At 35.7% G+C, this 17,763-nt stretch overlaps 1 protein-coding gene across 1 annotated transcript in view; it reads right to left on the minus strand.

Annotated features, from left to right (window-relative positions):
* LOC128638167 (G protein-activated inward rectifier potassium channel 4-like) overlaps window positions 1-15,296 on the minus strand; it is a 48,991-nt gene extending 33,695 nt beyond the window's left edge. Inside the window, exon 1 of the mRNA XM_053690030.1 lies at window positions 15,282-15,296. The gene's annotated coding sequence lies outside the window, so the exon portion shown is untranslated. The remainder of the gene's footprint in view (window positions 1-15,281) is intronic.
* Between the last annotated feature and the right edge of the window lie 2,467 nt (window positions 15,297-17,763).

Below are 17,763 nucleotides of genomic sequence, written 5' to 3' on the forward strand. Positions count from 1 at the left end.
TTTATTTTGTCCCCTTTTCCTGCAGTTCCATACTGAAATTGTGATCTTTCAGTTCCTGTTAGAAATGGAAGTGCAGAACACTGTAATATGCCACACAGCCATTGGCTGCACACACTAGTGACCTACTTATAACTGTCCCTAATTGGCCACAGCAGAGAAGGTAACCTAAGTTACAACATGGCAGCTCCCATTGTTTTATAGACACTAAAACTTTACACTTATTTTGTCAATATTCAAGCAACTTATCAAACTTTAAAAATTACATCTACATGTTATTCCCAGAATAATATTTTCTTTAAATGCATCATTTTCTATCATTATATGAGTGCAACCCGACGCGCGCAAAAAGTTTACTTCTAGCGCAATTAGCGCTCTAGTTAAAGTACTAAATAGCGCTTCATTTGTAATATGGCGCTTAGTGTACCGTGTCAGATGTTGGAATCTGGACCTTAGCTGGGGTTAAATGCAGTGACATAAGATATTTAAAAATATGAAAATAGAGCAATTTATATTTCCCCTTTAAGATATTCAACATATTAAAAGCATCTGAAAGCAGCTACATCTTTGCTTTTAAGTTTATTATAGTTAATAAGGGGACACAGTTATATTTCAGTATTATAAAAGTGTTTTTCAAGCTGGCTCTATTGTACTGTTAGTAAATGCTAAGTAAAGAAACAAAATGGATAGACCTGCACATAGTTTTTCCAGAAAATGTTTGAAGCTCTTATGCTGCAGTAAAATTAAGGGTCAGTGCTTTAAACTAATTTGAATAATTGCCTAATTTAAATAATTAACTGCAAAGCACAACCATGCTTTTCTGTCAGGGTGGCGCTTAGATGAGAAGTACAACAAATATCTGCTGTTTTCAAAAGTGTAAAAAATGTTTATAATTAGTAATCAGTAGGTATTTCAGAATAAGTATTGTGGTACAGTGAGAGAGAGACGGCGAGGCAGGTAGAGAAGTGGGCAAAAGAGAGAGAGAGAGGGAGAAACAGAGAACTAAACAAATATTTAAAGAGACATGAAAACCCGAATGATTCGGATCATTATTCTGAAGGAGCATACAATTGTAATCATCTTAATTATTTAGTTAGATAATAAAATTTGTTATTCTCTTGCAATGCATTACTCAGAGCTTTAAACACATCAGGCATATATGTGCAGCCACCAATCACCAGCTATCTCCCAGTAGGTCTTTCTGCTCCTGAGCCTACTTACAAAAGATACCTACAGAACGAAGCAACTTTTGACTTTCCTGTCTCTTTAGAAGAAAAAGTTCTATGCCTGTGTTTCTTTTTGTTTAAAATGAAAAACTATTTTTCAGCTACTCCTCTTGCTTTCATCTGCAAGGTGAAAAAATGTGCAGCCAATCAGCATTATCAGTGCTTAGTTCATGCTTTGCTTTACTGTGAACTCATAGGATTTCTTCTAATCTTGTGTGATTTTATATGATCTTGTGAGACTTCATAGTAAACTCCCTCAAACTGAGGCGGTATAGAAAGTGATTGTCCCTGCATGTGCAGGGATGAATGCTCCCTTACTAGTCCCAAGGCAAGCATTCTGATTGGGTTATATTTACTCAAAACTGAAATGTGGTTACTGAGGAACTATTTAGGTAAAACATTTTCCTTTTTTTTCTTAGAGATAATAATATGATTCAGACTATTCATATCATTTTAAAGACATTTTCAGTTTACTTTTGTTATCACTTGTAACGCTTTTTCTTGGTATAAGTTGGTGACACTCTGCGAAATGCCCAAAAAATTTTCTTTTGTAATTCAGAAAGAGCATGCAATTTTAAGCAACTTTCTAATTTACTCCTATTATCATTTTTTCTTTGTTCTCTTGCTATCATTATTTGAAAAAGAAGGCATCTAAGCTTTTTTTTGGTTTCAGTACTCTGGACAGCACTTTTTTATTGGTGGATTAATTTATCCACAAATAAGCAAGGACAACCCAGGTTGTTCACCAAAAATGGTCCGGCATCTAAACTTACATTCTTGCATTTCAAATAAAGATACCAAGAGAATGAAGAAAATTTGATAATAGGAGTAAATTAGAAAGTTGCTTAAAATTTAATGCTCAATCTCAATCACGAAAGAAATTTTTTGGGTACAGTGTCCCTTTAAGAGACTGCTTGTGTCTTCAGCACTATAAGACAACAGTGCTCAAGGCACCGTACACTTCTGAACCTACTTCAATATGCTCTGATAGAAATGAGCTAAGCTTCAACAAAGGATAGCTAGACATAGGAGTGTATTTAATAATAGACATAGAGTACATTTTTAAATTGTAGATTGTTTAAATTATAAAAGTTTATTTTGATTTCCATGTTGCTTCTTTAAAGGGATAGTAAACACCAAAAATGTTATTGTTTAAAAAGAAAGCTAATCCCTTTATATACCATTGCCCAGTTTTGCATAACCAACACTGTTATAGAAATACACCTTTTACCCCTCTAATAACCTTGTATCTAAGCTTCTGCTGACTGCCTCCTTATCTCAGATCTTTTGACAGACTTGCACTTTAGGCAATTAGAGCTGACTCTTAAATAACTTCACGTGCATGAGCACAGTGTTATCTATATGAAACACATGAACTAACGCCCCCTAGCTGTGAAAAACTGTCAAATGAATTTAGATGAGAGGCGTCCTTCAAGGACTTAGAAATTAACATATGAGCCTACCTAGGTTTAGCTTTCAACTAAGAATAACAAAAAACAAAGCAAATTTGATGATAAAAGTAAATTAGAATGTTGTTTAAAATTACATGCCCTATCTGAATCATGAAAATTTAATTTGGCCTTTAAAGAAGAAAAGCAGAAATGTCATAAAATAACAAACCCCGTCAGTAGCACCCTCCAGCCTTGCTATGTAGTGTGGGAACCTTTGTTAGCATCCCAACAACTTCCCTGTATACACTGCTCATTTGATCTATGTGGTCTCATCTGGGGCGCGATCCGATATAGATCGCAGTTTGCGGCGCAAGCGAGGGAACCGGCGTTGCCCGCAGTTTCAGCTCGCAACTCGAGCTATCCCATATAAGTCGCCGTCAGATGCTAACGTGCCGTAAGTCTGACAAACCAGCGATGTCCAGAAATCTGCGCAAGTACAAATTTCTGGCGTCGCCAGTGACTTGCGGCACGTTAGAAACTGCCGGCGCCTATAAAACCTGACTAAAGTCTAAAACACCCGCACTGTCTAACACGCCTCCCTAACATAGCCCGCACTGTCTAACACGCCTCCCTAACATAGCCCGCACTGTCTAACCCTCTATCCGCTATCCCCCCTCACTATCCTAACAATAAAAAAGCTATTAACCCCTAAACCGCCGCTCCCGTACCCCGCCGCAACCTAATAAAGTTATTAACCCCTAAACCGCCGCTCCCGTACCCCGCCGCCAGCTATATTATATCTATAACCCCCTAAAGTGAGCCCCTAACACCGCCGCCAGCTATATTAAAATTATTAACCCCCAATGTAAGCCCCTTACACCGCCGCCATCTCTATTAAAATGATTAACCCCTAATTTAATCTACCTACCCCGCCGCCAGCTATATTATCTATGTTAACCCTAAGTATATTATAGTTAATATAGGTATTACATTATATATATTAACTATATTAACCCTAATTATATTAGGGTTAATATAGTTAATATAGTTACTATAGTATTTATATTAACTATATTAACTCTATCTAACCCTAACACCCCTAACTAAATTTATATTAAATTAATCTAATTCATTTATAAACTAAAATATTCCTATTTAAATCTAAATACTTACCTATAAAATAAACCCTAAGATAGCTACAATATAATTAATAATTACATTGTAGCTATGTTAGGGTTAATATTTATTTTACAGGAACAGCGAATAGAATGCAAGCTCAATCTGATTGGCTGATTGGATCAGCCAATCGGATTGAACTTGAATCTGATTGGCTGATTCAATCAGCCAATCAGATTTTTTTAACTTAATTCCGATTGGCTGATAAAATCCTATCAGCCAATCGGAATTCGGCGGACGCCATCTTGGATGACGTCATTTAAAGGTACCTCATTCCAAGTTCAGTAGTGGGCCGGGATGGATGCTCCGCAGTGGCGGAGCGAAGAAAGAAGATTGAAGATGCCGCCGGAAGAATGAAGACTTTGCTGCCGCTTGGAGGAAGACGTCGCCGGAGGAAGAATTCTTCTTTGCCGCTTGGAGGAAGACATCGCCGGAGGAAGAATTCTTCTTTGCCGCTTGGAGGAAGACATCGCCCGGATCGGATCAGGAGTTCGGCCCGGTGTGGTGAAGACAAGGTAGGGAGATCTTCAGGGGGGTAGTGTTAGGCTTTTTTAAGGGGGGTTTGGGTGGTTTTAGAATAGGGGTATGTGGGTGGTGGGTTGTAATGGGGGGGGGGGGTATTGTATTTGTATGCAAAAGAGCTGAATTCTTTGGGGCATGCCCCACAAAAGGCCCTTTTAAGGGCTGGTAAGGTAAAGAGCTTTGAAATTTGTTTAATTTAGAATAGGGTAGGGAATTTTTTTTATTTTGGGGGTTTATTATTTTATTAGGGGCTTAGAATAGGTGTAATTAGCTTAAAAATCTTGTAATCTTTTTTTATTTTTTGTAATTTAGTGTTTTTTTTTTTTGTAATTTAGTTTAGTTAATTTAATTGTATTTTTAGATAGATGTTTGTAGTTTATTTAATTTATTGCTAGTGTAGGTGTATTTGTAACTTAGGTTAGGATTTATTTTACAGGTAATTGGGTAATTATTTTAACTAGGTAGATATTAAATAGTTAATAACTATTTAATAGCTATTATACCTAGTTAAAATAATTAACAATTTACCTGTAAAATAAATAGTAACCCTAACATAGCTACAATGTAATTATTAATTATATTGTAGCTATCTTAGGGTTTATTTTATAGGTAAGTATTTAGATTTAAATAGGAATATTTTAGTTTATAAATGAATTAGATTAATTTAATATAAATTTAGTTAGGGGTGTTAGGGTTAGATATAGTTAATATAGTTAATATAAATACTATAGTAACTATATTAACTATATTAACCCTAATATAATTAGGGTTAATATAGTTAATATATATAATGTAATACCTATATTAACTATAATATACTTAGGGTTAATATAGATAATATAGCTGGCGGCGGGGTAGGTAGATTAAATAAGGGGTTAATCATTTTAATAGAGATGGCGGCGGTGTAAGGGGCTTACATTAGGGGTTAATAATATTAATATAGCTGGCGGCGGTATAGGGGGATTAGATTAGGGGTTAATAATTTTTATATAGGTGGCGGCGGTGTAAGGGGTCAGATTAGGGGATAGATAAATTAGATGACAGCGGTGTAAGGGGTTCTAATTAGGGGATAGATAAGGTAGATGGCGGCGGTTTTAGGGGCTCACAGTAGGGGGTTAGTTTATGTAGATGGCGGCGGGGTCCGGGAGCGGCGGTTTAGGGGTTAATAACTTTATTAGGGATTTCGGGGGGGGTCGCGGTTGACAGGTAGATAGACATTGCGCATGCGTTAGGTGTTAGGTTTATTTTAGCAGATCGCGGTTGACAGGGAGATAGACATTGCGCATGCGTTAGGTGTTAGGTTTATTTTAGCTGCCAGTTTAGGGAGTTACGGGGCTCCAATAGTCAGCGTAAGGCTTCTTACGGCTGCTTTTTGTGGCGAAGTGAAAATGGAGTAAGTTTTCTCCATTTTCGCCACGTAAGTCCTTACGCTGCATATTGGATACCAAACTGCGCGGGTTTAGTATACCTGCCTATAGCCCAAAAAACTATGGGCGACGGCAGAAATATACGCGCGTAACTTCTAGGTTACGCCGTATATAGGATACCAAACCCGCGCAAATATTGGCGTCGCCGGCTTTTGCGGGCGACGATTTTTATCGGATGGACCCCCTGAACTTCATTCTCTGTAGACTCACAATCAAGTCTGGACTCTTCTGTATTGATTTGTTTGTTAAAATAAAGTTTGTAATCCCTGCTGGTTGGCACACTATCATTACTTTGCAGCTGGAGGAGTAAATCCTGATAAATATTTTGTTGCATACACATTTAATGTATTCCCTCCTTGAACAAATACCGTTGAATACTAATGGAAGAGAATTAAAACAGCTAGGGTTTAGATGAACAGCTCAACATTTGGTTGCATGTTTTTCAATACTACAAATAATTATTTTTCAGGCATTTATAAATATCAACTGTTAGGTTAAAGGGACAAACCATAGCAAAAACATGCCCAAGAAAACTAAAAGGGTTAAACACATAGGCAAATAAGTTAAACACATAGTAGAAAATACACAGTATTAGTGGCAAATGTCCTTGTATATAACACTCGGTAAGCAAACTAAAAATGTAAGCTTAATTCAGCCTGAAACAGATCATTAATTGTCTATGTACCAAAAATTGTATTTATTGAAGTAGCTATTTTTTTTTTACTTGTAACCAGTAAAGTTTCCTTCTGTGTAATTACAAGATTCTCTCTGATCTTTTTAAATCATGATTTATCAGCCAAAAACTGCAAACATTCAACTTTTATTGCTGTACTCAGCTATAACCCTTAATTAAAATGTCAATATTTTATAAAACAGCAACATGTAGATTTAAAGCAGAAAATAATGATATAGGTGACAAGAGAAACTGTGTGCTTGGGGGCTATGCATATTGTCAGGACTGCAACCTTTGGGCTTGGCTGAGGGCCAATATGCCTTATTGTATATTCAGCATCATTTCTAAGTCTTTGTGAATATGAGTGAGTAAGGAGGATATGTCACAGGAGGTCACATAAAATTGACATTCTTTAATCCTTATGCTGAAAATCAGAGAAAAAAAAAGTGAAAAACAAGTCATATTTCAAAATAAAATCTGAACATTGGAAATAAATTAATACAAATTTTCTCAATATACAGCTTTAAACAGGTATATATGGGAATGCAAGTTCCCAGAGAGGGAACTTGTCCACCCAATATCACCATTGGCAAAGCATCACCTCTTGAAGAAATGTAATAATGCACCAGAGCTCTCCTGTACAATTCTACCCCATGTAGGGGTTGTCAATCATCCTAATCTGATCAGTCCGGGAGGATTTTAATACCCCACATCTGAGTTTGCAGAGAGGTTAGGAAGCAGGACTCTTTTGCAGTACTCTATAGCAGCAGTGATTTGCAACATTGTTGGTAACAGTTTTATATATTGTTGCAAACTGCTGCCACAGAGTACTAAACACATGTGCACGCTCCTGAACTCCTATGAGACTACAAGGATTTACTCTTCAAATAAGGGAATGAAGCAAATTTGATAACAGGAGTAAAATGGAAAGTTGGTTAACATTTTATATTCTATCTTATATCTAAACAATTTTACAATTTACTGTTCTTACAAAATTTGCTTTGTTCATTTGGTAACCTTCTTGAAGAGTAAAGCTAGGTAGGTTCATAGGAGCTCAGGAGTGTGCATGTGTCTTTTGCACTCTTTGCTTGTAGCAATGTTATACATAGTTGCACACACTGCTGCCACAGACTGCTAAAGACACATGTATATTCACAAGCTTCTTTGAGCCTATCTAGCTTTACTCTTCAAAGGATATCAAGGGAAGAAAGCAACATGTGAAGAGAAAAATAAATTGGAAAATGATTTAAAACTACGTGCTGTGTCTAAACCATGACTTTACTGTCCATTTAATAAGAAAAAGTTGAGAACTTAAAGGGACATAAAACCCAAAATGTCTCTTTCATGATTCAGATAGAGAATACAATTTAAAACAACTTCCCAATTTACTTCTACTATTTAATTTGTTTCCTTATCTTGTTATCGTTTGCTGAAAGGTTTATCTAGGCAAGTTCAGGAGCAGCAGAGAACCTAGGTTCTAGCTTTTGATTGGTGGCTGCATGTATATATCGATTGTGATTGACTCACCCATGTCTTCAGTAAGAAACCATTAGTGCGATGCTGCTCCTTCAACAAATGATACCAAGAGAAGGAAACAGATTAGATAATAGAAGTCAATTAGAAAGTTGTTTAAAATGGTATTCTCTAATAAGAAAGACAAGCTAGAAAGCAAAATATTTAAATCAATCACGCGGAATCTAGCAGTCAGAGACATCTGGAGGGTACAAAACCCCGACAGTAGAAATTATACATGCTACTCCAAAACAACTAAATCTCTATCGAGGATTGACCTTATGTTAATCAACGATAGTCTATATCAAAGGGGGGTTAAAGCACAAATCGCAGAAATTCTGATTTCTGATCATGCACCAATCACTTTGAATTTCCCAGATCCAAAAACTGTTGTCAGAACAAAAAGTTTTTTCTTCCCTAAATATCTGAATAAGAATGTAAAGTTTAGAAACTGGCTTAAGGAAAAATGGGAAGACTATCTTCAAAACAACAAAAATTCGGTTTCTAGCCCAGTCACTTTGTGGGAAGCAGCAAAAGCGGTACTGAGGGGGGACATAATTGCATACACAGCGAACATCAAAAGGGAAACCCACTTGAGAGAGACACAAGTAATCGCCACGGTAACTAATGCTTACAATAGGTATTTGAACCTCTCTTCAGATGAGAACTGGAAGAGATATATCAAAGCCAAAGAGGATAGAGATACTTTTTTGATTCTTAATTCTACACAAGCGAACTTAAGATACCAATCAAATCTTTACAAATTTGGCAATAAATCAGGTAAACTGTTGGCTAAATTAGTAAAAAACTCGAGAGCCTCGAAAACTGTCGAAGCAATACAAATTAATGGCAAACTACTTACCTCACCAGAGGAAATAACTGAATCTTTTTTCCAATATTATAGCTTAATTTATGCGGCCAATCCAGTAAACACAAATATAAGGGAAAGTTTTTGGGAAGATATTGATATTACAAAAATATCCCCCCCATTTAATTTGAAACTGAACGCCCCAATAACAGAACTAGAAGTAACGCAGGCAATTCAAGCATTGAAAGGAGAGAAAGCGCCAGGTCCTGACGCTTTACCAAACAAATTTTACAAAAGTCTGGACAAAGAAATAGTTCCTCAATTAACTATCCTTTTTAACTATTTGTTTCAACAAAATAATCAAATACCCTCCAGTTTCCTAGCATCACACACCATCCTCATACCTAAAGCAGGGAAAGACCCACAATACAGAGAATCTTATAGACTTATCGCATTGTTGAACACAGACTATAAGATATTCGCTTCAATTCTGGCTATCAAGTAGGATTTCTTTTAAAAAGGAGTTCCTCATCTAAAATCAGACAACTTCTCTTATCCATCGATTATTTTAAAAATAGTGAAAGCAAGCCTGGCCAGAATCTCTCGGACGCAGCGGTAATAGCAATCGATGCCGAGAAGGCGTTCGATCGAGTTAGCCATGATCACATTTTAAACACACTGAAACAATATGGCTTCCAAGATAAATTCTTGAATTTAGTAAATAACCTATGTACCCAGGCATCATCAAAATTAATTATGCATGGGCAAGAGTCCAAGAGCATTCGATTAGGGCAGGGCACGAGGCAGGGATGTCTTCTCTCGCCGCTCTTGTTCGATCTGGCGATTGAACCCTTAGCCATAAAAATTAGAAAACACATCGAAGGCATCAAAATACACAATAAAGAGTTGAAAGTGGCTCTATACGCGGATGATCTGCTAGTATATGTCTCTAATACCTCTAAGAATATTCCAAAAGTGCTTAATATAATTGATCAATTCGGATATTTTGCAGGATATAGAATGAATAAACAAAAAACAGAATTACTCTGGCTAAGAAAGACCGATACCTCACAATTAAATAATCCATTTAAGACAGTTATAGATTCATTTAGATACCTAGGGATTAGAGTCTCAGCCAACCCTCAAGAGTGGTACTCCCTAAACATTACCCCAACGATTGCAAACGCTATTACATTAATGAGAGATTGGCAGAATTTGCCTCTCTCTCTTTCCAGGCGTACTGCTCTATATAAAATGGTAATTCTTCCAAAGATATAATATATTCCCCAAAATCTCCCGTTGTTTATAAAAGCACAAGATATTAAGAAATTGAATAAGGCGCTTCGTAAATTTATATGGCAGTCAAGGAAACCCAGAATCTCTCTGCAGAGATTATACTTGGCAAAGCAATTCGCTGGGCTAGCTCTCCCAAACTAATATCTCTATAACTTAGTCCTCTTAGGCCAAATTGCGGCAGACTGGATAGCAGAAGCCGATTATTTTACGGACAATGGGTTAGAGAATAGCATAATCTATCCTCTGAAGCCAGTATCTCTACTACATACACCTGCTCACTTAATTCCTAAACAGGTGAAGACTCTTAAAACACTATACGTAATAATACAGGCATGGAAAAAGATCGGAGCATTAGTGGGAATAAATACAAACATTCCTAGATACCAAATCTTTATAGGTAACCCAGAATTCCAAGAGGGCTCTCAAGCTCCACACCTGAAGAGATGGCAGGAACAAGGGTGTAAATTAGCCTCACAGCTGTATCATTCAGAGTCAGGGATTATTAAAACTTTCCAAGAACTGAAAATGGAATTCAATCTTGACAACCAAGACTTTTTTGCATACTTGCAAGCCAGGCATTATACTAGTCAACTGCAAGCCCAATTTAGCTGGAAATGGACCTGGGGGAAATTAGAAGCATGGCCAACCTTGATTAAGGCAGGTCAGTGCTCGATTTCTCCATGGTATAGATATCTTAACTCTAAGGAAGGCAGCAGTAATGTAGAGAAACTAGCCCAAAAATGGTCAGACCAACTGTCTATGAATATAGATAAGGAATTGCATATTATGAGATCCCTCACGCGCCTTCGTGACACCACTATTGCTGAAACTTGGAGAGAGTCCCACATAAAGCTCCTATACCAGACATACTACACACCAGATAAGGCACACAGATGGAATAATAATAACTTCAATAAATGTCCAAAATGTAGTCTATTGACCGCAGACTTAATGCATATGGTGTGGTCATGTCCAAAAATTAAACAATTTTGGCATAGACTAGAGTACTGGTTATTAAAAAGGGGGAAAACTGAACCATTTAAATTTACTCCTCTAATTATAATCCTCTTGTCAAGAAATAAGGAAGATTTCAGAGACGCCAAAATAGTGAACTTAGTTATTTTGGCTGCAAGAAATTTAATATTCAAAAAATGGAAAACCAGATTTATACCCACAACGAACGAAGTAAAGAACTACCTTAAAAAACAATATCGGATAGAACAACTCGCCACAGATCTGAACTCAGAGCGAGAAATTGTAGTTTTTTTTAGTAAATGGTCAAAATTCATTAAAAGTTTCTCCTTGGCGGAAATAGAGTACATGATAACTCCATTCCAAAGCTCTGAAATAGTTCAACTGGGTATCTGGTAGAGGGGGTTCGGTGCGGAGGGGGGAGGAAGAGAAAATATGCGCGAAATTATTTTCTTTTTGTTTTTTTTTTGTTTTTTATTTTCTTTATTGTAAAGTTAAAAACTCCAACAATGTTTCACAAAGATGAGGTGAATATGATTGATAAAAGGTGTATTGTGGATAGACCCATTCCTATGAAGTACTTATGTATAAATAAGGTTGAATGGACACAAACATCGCAATGCTGGTTTCCTGTATTTTTACCTTTGTTGATTTTCGTCTGCATTTGTTATACAGTATTGTTTTGATCGTTCTATTGTTGAATTTGTTGCATTGTTGGTACAAAATAAAATATATAAAAAAAAAAAATGGTATTCTCTATCTGAATCATGAGAGAAAAATTTTATGTTTCATGTCCCTTTAAGAAACTTCAGTAAAAGATGAACAAGGTCTCTGAAATGTGTGGAAAAAAAAAATCTATTTTTAAGCAAAAAACGTTTCCTTCCCTACAGTACGCCTAACAGGAAAATGTATTTACACAAAAATAAATGTAAAAATAGGCTTTATTGAAAATAAATAATATAATCAATATATAATCAATACAAAAGTGTAACATAGTATAGTTTTATATGCAGCATTTTTGCCTAATATATAGGGAACTGGTGAAAAAGGGCAATTTGATATTTAACATTGCACTGAGTGTAAACACTTGGCTCATTTTAATAGCTGCACATTTTAGAATACAGGTCTATATTTAGGACTGCATATACCCCCACTAAACTAAGCTTACATATCTAGATATAATGCTACCCACAAACTTACCCACAGCAGCTACCAGGACTCATGATATAGATATATGATAGGAGGAGATACTGCCTTTGGAGAAACCCCCCCCCCAAATAATAGGAATGCAGTACATTTTTAAAGACTAAAGTTTCAAAAGTTACTAGATTTATGCTTATAAAACCAATACATTTACTTAGTCCAGTTACAAATGTCTATTGCAAGGATAAACACACATTGTTGCATATATAGTCCCGAACTATCAAAGTCCTATTAACCCTCATATTAGATCCACAGAAATAATATTAAACTCCCCTGTGTCTAGGACAAAAATAAGAGCAAATAGGGGAATGTAGCTGTTTCCCAGTATGCATTTCAGCCATTCTTCAGCAATTGAGTGCAGTGCTGGAACAGTCTTTGCTTTGCATTAATGAAATAGAGAATGTAACTAAAGGGGTTATTTTATCCCTTATAATGTGAGATGATTATAAATGCTAAGAGCTAAAAATTTGATAGCAAAGCCAAATTAAACTTAAAGGGACAGAGAACCCCAACAGTTTTTCATGATTCAGATAGATCATACACTTTTAAATAACTTTTCAATTTAGTTCTATTATCAAATTTGCTTAATTTATCTGATATCCTTTGCTGAAGGAACAGCATTTCACTACTGTCAGCTAGCTGAACACATCTAGTTAGCCAATTACAAAAGACACATGTGTGTAGGCACCAATCAGCAGCGAGCTCCCACTAGTGTAGGATATATCCTAGGTGAGCTCAGGAGCATGGACGTGTCTTTAGCCATCTAGCGGCACTGTTTGCAACAATGTTTATAGCAATATTAATCATAGCTGCAAACACAGATGCCATATACTGCTAAAGACTTGTGCACCTTCCTTACTCAGATCAGCCTACCTAGTTTTACTTTTCAACAAAGAATACCACTAAAACAAAGCAAATTTGATACTAGAAGAATAGATATTTGTATCTATTATATATCAATTTACTAAATTCCCTACCACATGAACTATTGAACTTCTGAATAGTATTTGTTAAATCGAATGTTACATTCAAAATTTCGAATGTGGTTATTCGATCTAATTATAAACATTTAAAAACGAAATAAACATTTGAAAACCGGAAATAACATTCAATTACTGAATTTTAATGGATTTTAATTCTTATCAACATTCGATTCTACCAAGTGAATTGTACTTTGAGCACATTCGCCCATCCCTATACACTAAGCATACATGTTATAACAAATACATTTGGATACAATATCCTGAAAGAGGATACATGTTAAAACATGTTTAATTTATATACACTAATGAAATATGAAAATGCAATATTCATAACAATCTCTTATACAGAGACCACATAGAAACCCGATAATTACGGGAGATGCGATACTAGTCATACTAACTCATTCTCATACCCAATCCTATTTTTTTCTAGCGCGTTATCCCCTTAGAGTAGCACTCAGACACTTTTCTTTCTCCATCCTCCCTATTTGCCCATTTTCACTCACTTTCTGTCTTTCACTGTCCAAACGTTCACATTCTCTTTTCCTTCATTTTGTCTCACTCACCATAGGGTCATGTTTGTATTTAAAAATGTATGGTTGTTGGCACATCTGTAAATCATATAATCATTACTGGGTGTGCTGTAGTACTGCAATGTTTTTTTTAGATTTTTTATAAATGACATAGGATATAAATATTTTTTCTTGTCTTATTTATGAGTGTCTGTTATATATTTGTTTCTAACATTTTGTCTTAATACAATCAATGAGAGTTCTCCTTGGTCTTAAATTGGAAACACTCTCTATTGTATAGAACTGTTTTTTTTCTGTACTGGAAACTGCAATTTATGATGCCGCAATTCATCACGTTAGACAATATATTAGGAGCAACATGAGTATCCTTCAGGATTCTGTGTATTGTGTATTGCGTGTCTCTACTAAAGTTAATTGTACTGATCAGCAAACACAAAGCTTCAATATACGTCTATATTTTCAATAGTGCAAAGAAAGCTGCAGCCCTGTGCTTTATAATTCCTTTGGCTTAAGTGTTTGGAGCCACCTTTATTTAACCTCCTTTAATGAAACACAACAATATTTATTGTTTTTTTTTTACTCTATGCTTTTGTTATTAACTTGTGAACACAAAGGGGATTTTGTTTTCCTGCTATTATGTTTCTGTTTCTTCCTAGTATTATTAATATTCTGTTTGGCTATAAGAGTCAAGGATACAACTATTTCACAGGCAGGCAAATTAATTGGCATCTTTCTAAAATGTTCATATATTTGTATGGTCCAAAAGATATAGCATCATGTTTGTTAAGTGACTATGTATCTATCTGAAACAATTGATTTTTACTTAAAGAGACATTAAAACCAAACATTTTCTTTCATGATTCAGACAGATAATACAATTTCAAACAACATTCCAATTTACTTCTATTATCTAATTTGCTTTATTCTTTAGATCCTTTGTTAAAGAAATAGCAATGCACATGGGTTAGCCAATCACGAGGCATCTATGTGCAGCCACCAATCAGAAGCTACTGAGCCTATCTAGATATGCGCTTCAGGAAAGAATATCAAGAGAATATAGCAAAATAGATAATAGAAGTAAATTAGAAAGTTATTTAAAATGGTATTCTCTATTTGAATATGAAAGAAAAAATGTGGGTTTAATTTCCCTTTAAAGGGACATGAAACCACAATTTTTTTCTTTCATGATTTAGATAAAGCATGTCATTTTAAACTGTTTTCTAAGTTACTTATTATAACATTTTCTTCATTCTCTTTGTATCTTTTGTTTAAAAAAAGCCCAGGAGTATATGGCACTATATGGCAGTTTTGCAATAATGTAAGAGCAATAGATTGCAGCACTATTTCCTGCCATCTAGTGATTCTGAAACATACCTTAGTATCTCCACAACAAAGAATAAAATGGGAATTAAACAAATTTGTTAATATAAGTAAATTGGAAACGTTTTAAAAATTGTATGCTCTGTCTGAATCACAAAAATAAATATTATGGGTTTCATATCCTATTGTGTAGTTACATATTGAAACTTAGAGTAACTTTAAATTAAAAAGGGCATTCTTACCTTTACATCAATTAGAAATCTGTGTTCCTGTTCTTTAAATCTTTGAATGAGTTGTAGCCCCTGTATCTTTCCATTGTCCTCTGACTTTCTGCTCCTGTTCATTACTTAAGTTCGGCATCTAGCTTATATTCAAGCAGCCAGCACAGACACAATACACAAGTAATATACAGTAATGCACAATTGGGGAAATGGAAATTGCTGGAGGCAATGGTGCCTTAACTAGTGTTCTGCTGAAACTAAGTAATTATTTGGTAGGTCCCTGAATTCCTGCCTAAAGTAGTTACACAATTTATGACTCCCAAGACATCTGTCTCCCTCCATTTTCGTCTGATAAAGCAAACAAATAGGAGGAATGTATAAAACTTAGATATGGTTAACTGTTTACATCTATTTTGAATGGAAAAAATAATGCAGACATAGTTATAGACTTTTTGTTAATCCACAGGGACAACGTAAAGGCTGTAAATTGACAAATTTCAAAATCTATTAAGTGGTGACCGAACTTGTGCCACTGAGGCTTTAAAGCCTTTTATTCAGAAGCAGTCTCTACATCTAGTGCAGGAATATTTTTCCTTAACACTAATGTAAGAACAAATTGCATTGAGCTTTGAAATGCTTGTTGTTTTTTTTTTTGTAAAATCAACCTCACAATATCATAAAGTGGACCCGACAGGGGAGTTCCTTGGGCTGGAAAAGGAATTTGCCAGGTTGTACCTGAAGTTCTCTCACTACTGTTAATATATTCTCTAACGGCTAGATTTAGAGTTTTGTCGGTAACGACCCGCATAGCTAACGCTGGCTTTTTTCTGGCCGCACCTTTAAAATAACTCTGGTATTGAGAGTCCACAGAATGGCTGCGTTAGGCTCCAAAAAGGGAGCGTACAGGCATATTTAACGCCACTGCAACTCTCGATACCAGAGTTGCTTACGGAAGCGGCCAGCTTCAAAAACGTGCTCGTGCACGATTCCCCCATAGGAAACAATGGGGCTGTTTGAGCTGAAAAAAAACCTAACACCTGCAAAAAAGCAGCGTTCAGCTCCTAACGCAGCCCCATTGTTTCCTATGGGGAAACACTTCCTACGTCTGCACCTAACACTCTAACATGTACCCCGAGTCTAAAGACCCCTAACCTTACACTTATTAACCCCTAATCTGCCGCCCCCGCAATCGCTGACCCCTGCATATTATTATTAACCCCTAATCTGCCGCTCCGTACACCGCCGCTACTTACATTATCCCTATGTACCCCTAATCTGCTGCCCTAACATCGCCGACCCCTTTATTATATTTATTAACCCCTAATCTGCCCCCCACAACGTCGCCTCCACCTGCCTACACTTATTAACCCCTAATCTGCCGACCGGACCGCACCGCTATTATAATAAAGTTATTAACCCCTAATCCGCCTCACTAACCATATAATAAATAGTATTAACCCCTAATCTGCCCTCCCTAACATCGCCGACACCTAACTTCAAACATTAACCCCTAATCTGCCGACTGGAGCTCACCGCTATTCTAATAAATGTATTAACCCCTAAAGCTAAGTCTAACCCTAACACTAACACCCCCCTAAGTTAAATATAATTTTAATCTAACAAAATAAATTAACTCTTATTAAATAAATTATTCCTATTTAGAGCTAAATACTTACCTGTAAAATAAATCCTAATATAGCTACAATATAAATTATAATTATATTATAGCTATTTTAGGATTAATATTTATTTTACAGGTAACTTTGTATTTATTTTAACCAGGTACAATAGCTATTAAATAGTTAAGAACTATTTAATAGCTAAAATAGTTAAAATAATTACAAATTTACCTGTAAAATAAATCCTAACCTAAGTTACAATTAAACCTAACACTACACTATCAATAAATAAATTAAATACAATTCCTACAAATAAATACAATTAAATAAACTATTTTAGAAAGAGAAATGGAGAGGGCGCCACATAGCGTGATATTGTTTCACAAAGGATGATACAACAAGCAAAATGGTAATGCGCTTACCGGAGACTGTGGTACTGTGCTGTGACCAGTACTGAATCGCCTGCTAGCACTTAAATCAGTGGCTAGTATACTGTCAGATATGATTCCTCCTGGGGCTTTCTCCTGGGGCCAAGGAATTGTGCTGTAGGCGTTTTTGTGTTCAGCAACTATGGTGTGTTGCTCAATTGGATTTAAACCATAAAATAGAGTGTACAACTTCCAAAGTTTAAAAGAATTTCAAATCAGCTTTATTATAACGCGTTTCTCAACCGCCAAGGGTCGTTTCTTCAGATATCAAAGCGAATAAAATGTATTACAAAACTTGAAATTTTATACACATTTGTATAGATAAAAAGGAAGTTGTCACATAAATTTCAAACCAATGAAAAACATTTCAAGACTCAACTGAGAAGCCAAACAAAGGGCTTCACAGGTGTTACAATTAGTGTGAAAACAGCATTGAAAGGTCATAATTATTTAAAA

The sequence above is a fragment of the Bombina bombina genome, chromosome 8 (assembly GCF_027579735.1).
Source record: "Bombina bombina isolate aBomBom1 chromosome 8, aBomBom1.pri, whole genome shotgun sequence".
NCBI lineage: Eukaryota > Metazoa > Chordata > Amphibia > Anura > Bombinatoridae > Bombina > Bombina bombina.